The sequence below is a fragment of the Coffea arabica genome, chromosome 9e, assembly GCF_036785885.1.
Source record: "Coffea arabica cultivar ET-39 chromosome 9e, Coffea Arabica ET-39 HiFi, whole genome shotgun sequence".
Lineage (NCBI taxonomy): Eukaryota > Viridiplantae > Streptophyta > Magnoliopsida > Gentianales > Rubiaceae > Coffea > Coffea arabica.
Window position 1 is genome coordinate 28,204,765 of NC_092327.1, and position 11,718 is coordinate 28,216,482.

Genomic DNA, 11,718 nt, shown 5'->3' on the forward strand with positions numbered 1-11,718 from the left:
TTGATGCTCACGTATGAGATGGTTATGGACAGATTTTAAAAATGGTTTATTCTGAGAAAATGTATCCTTATGAATCTATTTTCCAACGCCATCAACCACGCTCAATTCTGAGTTGAATTGAGTGATTTATGATCAAAATTCGAAACTGGTTTTGTGAAGGAAAACCATGCATTTGGACAGATTTGAAACTAACGATGATTTGGGACTTGATATCCGAAGCTTCTTAGTCTAATTACCTATCAAATGTACCTTTGATATATTTTAGACATTACCTACTGGAATGAACCGTGTTTGAGGTGTTTTATTGGCCAAACGTTTTGAAAAAGGAAAAAAAACGGAAGTCCAAGGCAGATTTGCCGAGGAACTTCTTGGGACTTTTGTGGTTTTATTAGCCAACTTTCCGTACATATTTTTCTATGAAAATTGGCAGAGGAATAGTCCCTATATGGTAGTATTATACTGCTAAATTTGGTGCCATTCCGACTCCGTTTCGCTGCTCAACTGAACTTCCAAAGTTCATGATTTGAGTTTGGAAAACCCTTGATTAACAAGGAAATTTTTAGTAATTTTGAGCTACCATATCTTGGTGCTCAAAACTCCGAATCTTGTTCCGTTTGTTTTGTTTTAAACTTGGATTGCAAATCTAATAGAGTTCCAAATTTCAGAGGTTAGTTCGGATCAAATGAATTTTTCCAAATTTTCAAAGTTGGCCAAAAACCAACCTAAACCTGTCTTCAATGCCCCAGAACAGCAACTTTGAGTCAAATTTTGGATACCTTCCATTTGGGATCATGGAAAAGTGTATTCTAGAAACTTTTAATACTTTGGAAGTAGTTTCCAATGGTACCAAATTTTCTAATTTTGGACGTGTAAAGAATGAGATACGATTTTTCAAAGTAAGTGTAATAAATCTGAAAAATTCTAACTTAAGGGAAATGGAGTTTTTCAAACTCTCTTTTCCCTTTTAATATCACTTGATCGTTTTACACTCGATTTTAAGGATGTAAATCAGATTTTGCTTGTGTTTTAAAACTCCACTTTTGAGCCTCAATTTACGAATAATTAAGGCTCATTCTGGTGAAATTTTCTTAGATTGTACAAGAGTGTAATCTTCCTTATTAATTGGATTTATAAGTGATAGTTTATTATTAAATGCTCAGGCGCTCAAGAGGACCTTCCAGAGGATCTCACGAGAGACGCCTAAACCATCATTTGAACTTGCTACTTGAATCACTCGGTGAGTGTCAAGTGCATGAATTTGTTGCTAAGTGTTTACTGCTTCTTATCCGTTATTTGAATTTGGAAATTTAGAGACGAGTGTGTACTTTACCGCACTCGTTCTCTTTCAAATGAAATTATATTCGAATTTTGCTATGTGAATTCATATTCGACTTGTATGTAGTGATATGGATATGATTCGTATATATGATTTGTATTTGTGATTCCTAGTCGGAGTCGTCGATTTGATCATTGCTTATCGACTTATATTCGTATTCGTATTCGGGGGATTCCCAAACTCGTTGGTTACTTTGCGAATCGAGCCAGTATGGGGTTGGTCGGTAAGTTTAGCAAAGCATGAGATATTCGTAGAGTATGATCTATTGGAGAGATCTTGCTCGGCATTACTCGGGCAGTATTGCCATTATATACTCGAGTATTATCAAAACTTTGATGAGCGGGCCCGGTAAAAGAGTGTAACGGTGACGGGATTCGAAGAAAGTGGTGTATCTACAGGATTTGATACTTATGTGATTGACGGAGTATCAACATGGAATTTGATCAAGACCATGGCTCGACTACGTGGAATTTAGCTCCTGAGAGCTACAGTATCCTTGAATTGTTTCTGTCTACTTTTCTTACTGGAAATGTGAATTATTCGAACTTTATAGCTTTACTTACAGTGTATTTGTTGTTGCTATTTGGAATACGAGCTTGCATGTGTGTTTCTTGGCCTCACGAGCATTCGCTCACCCCGTTAGATTTGTTTTCCTTAACAGGACCGGATGGGAAGATTTTGAAGAAAAGTCGACTAGATTACTCTTTTTATTAGTACCTTGGTTATAATTGTTTAGTCGACTTATAATTGTTGTATTTTGAAACTTGATGCACTTTTGATTTGGCATATTGGATGTATTTGTCTAGACAACTTTTGGATGTTGTATATATTTGGGAATTGATGTATCTTTTGTATCCTGATGTAAGAATTGGGTAACTGATGTATTATGAACTCGTGGTGTAAGATTTGGATATTTGATTATGGAAGTGACTTTTCCTTATTAGACTAGTATAAATTGTTATATATTGTTAAGCTTGAATCGATTTGTCTTGAGTCCTGGCAAGAGTTGGGCAGGCGTTCCGCGGATACCCTTGGGTTCGCCCTTGGGAGAAGTGGGGGCGTCACAATATGACAAGGGTTACTCTACCTTCTCAATTCTTTATGTTTTGTAATTGATTCTAAGTTTAGTTAATATGTAAGTTTTGAATTTTATATTTATTATGTAATTGATAATCTTTCTTGTAGGTTCGACTCTTAATACCTTATACTCGATCTCAACCCGTATACTTCAAGAAAATCACATGTGGAGTATTTAGAATTTTATAAATGTAAAACTTAATTTTGGAATTAGTTTAATTGTTATATGCATACCCTGTACTTGTCACTCTTGATTTTGAAATGAGTTTAATTTAATTGTTATATGCATGCCCTATACTCGTCACTCTTGATCTAGGTACCCAAACGAAGAAGGGATTCTTCTGAATCAATTTCATAAAAAAAAATTTACATATCTTGTTAAGTAAGTTGTTTGAATTTTGTTTTTCTTTTTTATTAACCCTTTTAGATATACTTGTTTATGCATCCGAATGGTATTAACAAGGAGGTTTTCTTTGTCAAGACTCTGCCTTTCTCTTTCTATCTAAAATAATGTCGTTGGAATTGGATTGTTTCACAAATTGGACAAAGGGATTGATATTCAAGATTTTCTAATAGAGGTGTTTATAAACTGACAAATCCATAGTAAGTCATTATTGTAATGTTTATGTAGGATATCCCACGCAACTGTGGTCTTTAGAGTCTTCAAATTGCAAGGAATCTCTAGGATTTGCTCGGACCTTTTCTTGCTCATTTACAATATAGGATTGAAATTTCTCTTACTATATTTGCTCCACAATGAATTTTTTATCATTTAGTTGACCGCAATGGGAACAATAGAGTTGGGGTTATTGTGGTGTCTACTGGCATTGAATATGAATCCAAATCATTTCGTGTTGCTACCTGACAATGTTGATTTTGGAGGAATTGTTGCTAGAGAATAGTGCATAATGATTTTGTATAGAAGCCCAGAGAATGATTAATGAAGTCCTTGGACCATATTTTGATTGGTTGGGTTCATGTTTTTTGGTAGGGATAATTGCATTACTTTCTTTGTTTATCTGTATATACTTAAAAAAAAATAAAAAACGTAAAGTTTGAATCAAGAAACTAATATAAATGTAGAAAGCCTAAAGAAAAAGTTGCTTAAAACACAATAGCAAAAAATCAAATAGTGAATTAAAGCAATAAAATGCAAACATAACAAAGCAGTACACTATTAACTCATCTCAACTAAGAGCGCTTACTCTGAAGAAAAAAAATATGATAAGAGAATCCGATTCACCTGTGTAGAAAAAACTCCAAAAGAAATAGCTAGATTTCATAGATTCATAAGATAAGACAATATTTCTGAGACTAAATTATCAATTAAATCTATTAGGATCACTAGTGCATGCTTTTACAACTCGAAACTGCAAGCTTGAGCGAGATCCTAAGAGACACATAAGGTTTCCTAGAATTTTATATAGATACTAGAATTTAGTAATATATGTCTATATTTTATCGAATAACAGAATGTTTTGACAGTTTAGTTTTTCAAATATTATATAAATTTCTTTAGATCATTCATGCCTTTTTAATCTTCTATCAAGTGATCAAATAAGTGTAAGTACCTAGATTTTCATATTATTAACAAATAATGTTAAGACTATAAATATGGCTAGGCAAATTTCCTTTATGAACATTATGATTTTTAACTTACATTCTCAAAAAATATATGGCTTCTTTTCGATGATGTGTTTGGATATTTGTATAAAATTTTACTGTAACTTAGTATAGATGTCTTAAAAATATGTTGGTATTTATCAAAATCATTAAAAACATTCTCCTCTAGAAAGCCACCTTTCCCCTCAACTACTATCCTTCATCGACTGCCAACAACCTCCATCACCTACCACCACTAGTATTTAATTTACTTTTCTTTTTATATTTTTCTAAACTTGCTAGTATTTTAAAGTTCACTGTAATTGGTATTTTAAACAAACTTAAGTTTCCTAAAATAGACAAAAAGTTGCCCATTCAAAGGGGGGCTATAGTTTCAAAACAAATAAAGTGGTATACATGCAATTTACCTACGATTTTTGCTTGTTTCTTTAATAGTTGCTATTGTTTTGTATTATTAATGTGTTTGACAATTCTAATATTTTGATTACTAGTAGGGGTGAAACTATTTAGTCTTAAGGTTGAGCCTAGGCAATTGCCACTAAGTTTTTAAAATGGTAAAATACGCTTGATATTTTACGATATATTTAATTTTGCAACTTATTTGCCTCTCCCGTCAATTTTGAAAAATCTCATTCCATAATTATTTTGCACTCAAATTCTCTTCCAAAATGAGATGGCTCTTTTTGAATTCTTAAAAGGTGATTTCCTCCTATCTAAGTGTCCTTTCAAAATTTTATACATTTCTCTTTTCCATAACTCATTTCAAACTTAACCAATACGATCAAATATTAGAACAGCCCACAACTCTGAATCCAAATTGCTACATTGCCAGCAAAGAAATGGTCTAACCAAAGCCTGAATAATTGGGGCACCTCAATCAAATCCAATCTTTTCTTAATTGCAAACTCCCACTTTATAGTAGTTAAGATATCCAATTAAAAAAAGTAATTCATAAAAAGCTAATTAAAAAAAGCTGGAACTCAAAATCTACTTCAACAGCTGGAATAGCCTCCTTGAAACCTAAATAACAAAGAAAAAATGTAATTAGTCAAAAGAAAATTCAAAAAAGATCAAATTGTAAACAATTAAAAAAAATGGACCTCATGATCCACTTGACGCCAATACTCAAAGTACTGGATAATGCAATGTCCTGTGCCATTATGTGCAACCTTGCACCTACAATCCTGTAAATGAAACAAAAAATAAAATAAAATTAGTGGTAAAATTTTTTTTATTATACCATGCATGCCCTCCCTCTGGGGATCAAACTTAATCTTGCAGAGCTCCTCTAAGTTCCTTTTATGATCTCTAGGCAAAACATGAACCCTACCAATATAAAACAATTGAATCATTATATAAGGTCCAAGTATCATCTAGCCAGCTCAAGAGACTACAAAGCTAATAGCTTTAACATCTTCTCTATGAAAAGTAAATTAGAAAAGCAGAGACTCCAAAGAGATCGATGTAGCATGTAGCTCAACTATTGCATTCATCATAATATTCATTATGTTTAAGTTGAGATCTTATATACTATACAGTCTGATTAGTAAGGAAATAACCAGTCTAATTAGGTTGTGAATCAAGAAGGATAGACTTCATAGTTTCTGTCTTTTTGAGGATCCTTGGCTTGAGATCTTGTCATGGAGTGAGACTAAAAATATGGGAGCGGAGCTAAAGGTGTGGTGTTATCAAGGAAAAGCGTGGAAATGGAAAGAAGTGGCATGGACAGAGGCGGGAATTTGGAAGCATGCTTTCACTAGGAGCCAGTTCAACAAACGTGAATATAGCTGCAGTAGTCTTTTTAGATGTTAGTTAGTTAGCTCACTAGCAATATATAGCTGACTTTGCTTTTGTAATAGTTAGGTTGTTGATTATTCCCTACACCAGAAGATTTGGGAAGATTACTCCTTTTCTGATATCTCCTTCCCCAAGTTTCCTTCCTTCTCTTCACCTTCTTACCATCTCCACTGTTTCTAAATCTATATTGACGTTTACATGAGTTATTAATAACACTGAGCTATTCTTTTGATCTTCGAGTTAGTTGTTATTTCCTTTTTCATAGCTTTAGTTCATTAAATTTTTCCAGTTTTAGCTCGACACCATGATAGTGGTATCAGAGCAGCAAAGATCCGTCTGGGTTTGGCTAATTGGTTAGAAATCTTTCTTCCTAATTTTTCCTTCAGTTATGATTGACCTTCTTCCCTATCCGACTTCATGTCTTTCTGATCAACCTATATTTATATTAAAAAAAAAGCAATATGGAGACCCTTGAAGAAATCTTTGAAATGCTGAATTACTTTCTGGTGGAGCATAAGAAGCCTAACAAACAACTAACGTAGTCGAGTACTATGAGAAATTTGAAGAGTGGAGAAATGAGATGTTGGCTTTGAAACCAGAACTTAGTGGGGATCACTTTATTGATGGTTTTAGCTTTGGGCTTGATTGGAATATCTAGATAAAGCTAAAGGGAATTAGGAATCCACCTAAGATTTTGTATGAAGTATATCTCCGAGCAAAAATCAAAGAAGCCGTAATGGAGAAGCATGGTGGTAAAGATGGTATTAGTAGGGAGTATGGATGTGTGAATGGGGGTAGAGAGGTTGTACAAGCCATTGATGATGAGGAACACCGGAAAATAGCTTCAAATAGGATTGAATTCATGGGTAAGGGAACTATTTTATCTATCAATAATCCACCAAACGAACATGCCATGCAGGTGCTTGATGAATTGCTCGAAAGAAATTCTAGTGAAATTGAACAAGGAAACCAGGTTTCTTTGGCAGTGAGAATATTTGCAAATGATGGGTTTCAAGTAGAAGAGAGGGAAAAGAACCATTAGTTGTAAAGGACCATGATTCTGCTCTTGATTTACCGAAAGGAGAGCAGCTTATGAAAGAAAATGAGGTTATGGAGGCTGAACATAAGGAAATAATCATTAACTTAAAGGATGAAAGTGTAGTCAGCCACATGTTTGATGAATTGTCTCAAAGGACTCCACTGGAATTTTTAGAGGAGAACCAACATGAAACATCAGCAAGGGACTATCAAGAGGAAAATGCTATAAACCAAGTGTTTGATATATTGCCTCACAACGATTGTGTTATCTCAAGGGCTTAGCTATGGATTGCTTATAGGTGAGCTTGCTTGGCAACAAGGCTCTATAGACAAGGAATATTAAACACTGGGCTATTCCTTTGATGTTCGAGTTAGCTGTTATTTCCTTTATCATAGCTTCAGTTCATTAAATTTTCCCAATTTTGGCTGACACCATGATAGATCTTATAAGGTCAAACCCATTCATCTGTTGCCCTACCCCCATCCCAGGCAAACAATGTGGAATCTTCATATTACTCCCTTAACTTTTAGTTGGGCTCAATCATAAGCTACAACATGAAACTTATTAAGAAAGTTTTGATTAAAAAGTATTCCAGCACATCAGCACATGCAAGTCACCAACAAATTGCTACTGAATCTAAAAAAGAAAACAATTTCAGAAAGTTTACCTTACAAAAAAATCCTTATCAGGATCCTGAAAAAGAATCTCTCTAATATTTTTTGGACTCTCCTTCGTCTCTTTAGGATTTTTCCAGATAAACTCAATCACATGTCTTCCACGCTGTTTCACATATTCAAATACCCCATTTTTAGCCCCTAATAAACTTCCTTCAGAACCCGCATTGTCAATTTCAGCTATTAATAACAAGAAAAATATATTCAAGTTTGTTTGGTAGAGTATAGTAGTTTTGGTCTTATAATATTTGGGACCGGTATTTCACCTGACCAGGAGCTAGTCCATTTTTTCAAATCCGGAATAGATAGCAGTTCCATTTACCTAGATCTGTTTGATCTATAAGGTAAATGGATCGAATATAAATTTACATGTTCTGACCCATTTTGAACCCTAATCCAATTAGCATAAATATTTTAAATAAAAGAATTATATATTTATTAAAATTTGTTACTAAATTTTTTTAGAAAAAGAAAAAAGATTTTCTGTATATTCATTAAAATTATAGTTTTAGGTTTGGAACTATATATTTAGACCTATTCGGGGTGGATCCGAATATGGACCTTGGTAATTCTAGTTTGGATCCAACCTATTGACATCCCTGACAACCTGATACAAATGAAACAAATTTTGCTATCAAATCCCTAACCACTTAGTAAAACTAAGGGTAAACTACATATAACCTTTTGTGGTTTTATATAACGTTAGATGATCCCCTAAGGTTTTAAAATATCTAAATATGCTCCTATAGTTTCATGTGAAGTGAAAAATGGACGTAATGCACCATAGGTTAAGGCAATTGAATCAAATGTGCTAAGAATCATACTATCAATTTAACTTCCTATAATTTACCGGATTATTCACTTTGTCCCTCTTGTAAATTTTTGTATTTTTCTACTTAATCTCCTTATGGTTTTATGCAAGATGGTTATGTCATTTTTCTATTTAGTATTTAAGTAAGGGTACTACTCATATTTCAATTAACAACGTCATAGACACTATTTTCTCTCAAGTTTTCACTGTATATGAAACCATAGGGAGCGAAGTGGATATTTTTAAACGTTAGGGAAGTTATATAATAATAGGTGAAACCATAGGGGAGTTATATATAATTTATCCTAAAACAAATCAAATACTTATCTATCATCACATACCCAAGGTTCAGATCAATCAACATTATTATTCCAAATGTGACAGCCCCACCTCTCCCTAGGGCGAACCCTAGGGTATCAGCGGACTGCCTGCCCAACTCGCGCCGGGACTCAGACGATCAAAGTGATAATAACTCAAATGAAGCGGATGAGATATCTTCCATTCACGGGAGTGTAACCCCAATTAAACATAAACACTACACCAACAATCTAAAAGTTTAGCATACATATAATTAAATGTCAACTTATCACTCCACACATAAACTTACATAACATAAGTCGAACTTATAGATTCAAGCTTACGGAAGTCAAAAGTAAGGTCTCCTTAAACAAAAGGTTACAATCTCAAAATACAAGTTCAAAACAAAATAAAGCTAAGAAAGCTCTTGATCAATCCATCCCCGATCTGTTAAGGAAAACAAAGGGAATGGGGTGAGCTAAAACCCAGTGAGATTCCAAGTAAAACAAGTAAACATATAGTCACATAAGGTCACAAAATAATCAAATAAACACCGTACAGTAGAATAACAGTTTAATCATAGTTCAATTCAAGGATACAGGTGGCTTTCAAAAGCCAAGATCCACTTGAGCTTGATCATAATTGCCTCCTATTGACACTCCGTCAATACTTGTATGCACAGTATAAAAGGGTCCGTAGAACACCACTTTCACCAGTCTCCGTCCACCAAACAACCCCCTACCGGGCCCGCATTCCATAACAGTAGTTTGGTAATACTCGAGTATACCAGGAATTCAAGATTCCAAAGAAACAGGATCAAGTCGAGGATTTTACCACTGGTGGTGCTGGGCAACACAACAAGCAAGCACAATGGCTATACTTCACCAGGGACCTCCAAACATCAGTCCCCAAGGTTTATCGGCTTTCTCGGCCAAGCCCTTGCTGGCTCGATACAACCGACTCACCTAAGAGGTTGGGTACCCAAACAGTAGCAGTAGTTGATGGGATATCACCCAAACAACTTAAACACGGTCATATATAGAGAAATCACATCTCATAATAACAGTATACAGAGCCTCATTGGAAAACAAGTGAGGTCGAGTGCGATAAAGTACACGCTCGCCTCCATTTTATCAAAACAGTATTGGCTCCAACAGTCATAAATCAAGTATTTCAAATATTCAGATAATAGGTAGCAGGTAGTGGAACACTCACCTGTCAAGCAAAAGTAGTAATCAACGTCAAACGTCTCAGTTACGATCACCTTCATTTCCCAAACCTTGGTCAATGAGTGAAATCATTAACAATTAGATTCGTTCCTTACTAAAGTATAGGTTCATTAAGAAACCGAGTGGGTAGTCTGGGCTACTTAATTCGGCATGCAATAAGGTCTATAACATGGTAAAAGTTCATGAGAAAATAAGTTTAGTGTGTACATGAAAGCTCGGCAAAAGAAATGTTTCATTTAGACTTGAAGGTTCCTTATTCGGATTAATCAGTCTTGCCCGGCAGTCTCGGAAAAACAGTTATAATTCACTGTAGAAAAGTCGGAATTAGGTTCCATCAGTGCCGTTAGAAACTATGTTCACAAAGATATATTTGTGTGGAAGAAACCATTTCCAAAATCCAAACGTAAGTGGTTCAAAATTAAGCATCCAAATGAATTTCCTGGACAGTCTCGGATGAACAGTAACAACCGGGCGGCCAACTTTCAAGACTCGCCACGAATCGCTCGGAACGAACCAGAAAATGAGCCTGGTACCATATTAAAGCTCTAAGAGTCTACTTTCAAATGCCACAAACGACACTAAATTCCGATCATTGAGTAAAACGTTATGACCTTCACAAGATCACTGGTCAGAAAATTCCTGGACCTAGTCCAGTTTTGCCTCTTTGATAATAACTCAAGATTTATCCAACCAAATTGGCTAATTTTTTGTAGACAACCTCCACACACATAACCCAACATATATCCCTCACACTTGTAGCCAAATTAAGCACGAAATTATCAAAGCAAAACAGGGCAGCAAGCCCTTGAAATTTTCGGACAGCACCTCCCCAACTTTTCTAACTTTCAACCTTTCATAATTTCCATTTAAATCACATACCAAGTATTAGATCTACTAAAAAGGGGTTCAAAACATGTTAATACCTCATACACACACATGAACAAGGGCTAGGCATTTCATCAAACACTTGGTAGGCATACTAACAAGCTTAACTACTACTTGTTTAATTCAAGGGATTAACCCCAAATCTCAACCAAAACAACTTGTATTTCACCATGAAAAGTTAAAGTAGATGATATAACATCATAACCCCCAAATTTAAAGGTCATTTACCTCTCTTACAAGTTGCTTAGGTCACCAAACTATCCACCAAGATGGAAGCTTCAAGCTTGGATCAACCACTAGGAATGAAAGGAAAGTTTCTCAACCCACTCAAGATCTTTCTCTTTTGATTTTTGCTCTTGATTTACTAGGGTTAGAAAGCAAGGAAAATGGAGTTTCTCTCTTCCTCTCTAAGCTTCATGAAAGTCGGCCACAAGGAGGAAATAAAAGGGCCAATTTTGGTTTAAATTCTTTCTAATCCCTTGGTCAAACAAGATCCATGGCTAGGGTTTTGCCACTTGGCTCCATCCTTGTCCAATCCTTTCTTAATCTTTGACTAATGACATACTAACCTTTCCAAATGTACCAATACATATTTAACACCTCTAATCCTACATGTAAAGTTCCAACCACTAATAAAAGATCACTTGGACAATTACAAGTGGTGAATTATTTACAACCTAGCTCAAGAAAAAATTTTACTTCAAGTAAAATGAATTGAAATGTAATGCATGGAAATTATTATAATACATAGGAAATATATTGTAAGGGCATATATTAAATGGTTTAGATCTTATAATAAGGCATGTAAATAAGAAAATTGTGTTTTAAAGTAAGGGTCATTACAAGGGATTTGTTGTAACACATTGTAAAATATAATGCTAGGGCATATAAGAGGTGGTTTAAATCTTGGTGCAAGGCATGTAGTTTGGGGAAATTGTATTTTAAAAATG

The 11,718-nt window shown here is 34.7% G+C and overlaps 1 long non-coding RNA gene across 1 annotated transcript; it reads right to left on the reverse strand.

Moving 5' to 3' along the window:
• Positions 1–8,820: 8,820 nt before the first annotated feature.
• Positions 8,821–11,272, reverse strand: LOC113709540 (uncharacterized). The gene is made up of 3 exons (XR_003452731.2): positions 10,997–11,272; positions 9,870–9,933; positions 8,821–9,101 (listed from the first exon to the last, which is right to left on the reverse strand). It is a non-coding gene; the product is annotated as an uncharacterized lncRNA (long non-coding RNA).
• Between the last annotated feature and the right edge of the window lie 446 nt (positions 11,273–11,718).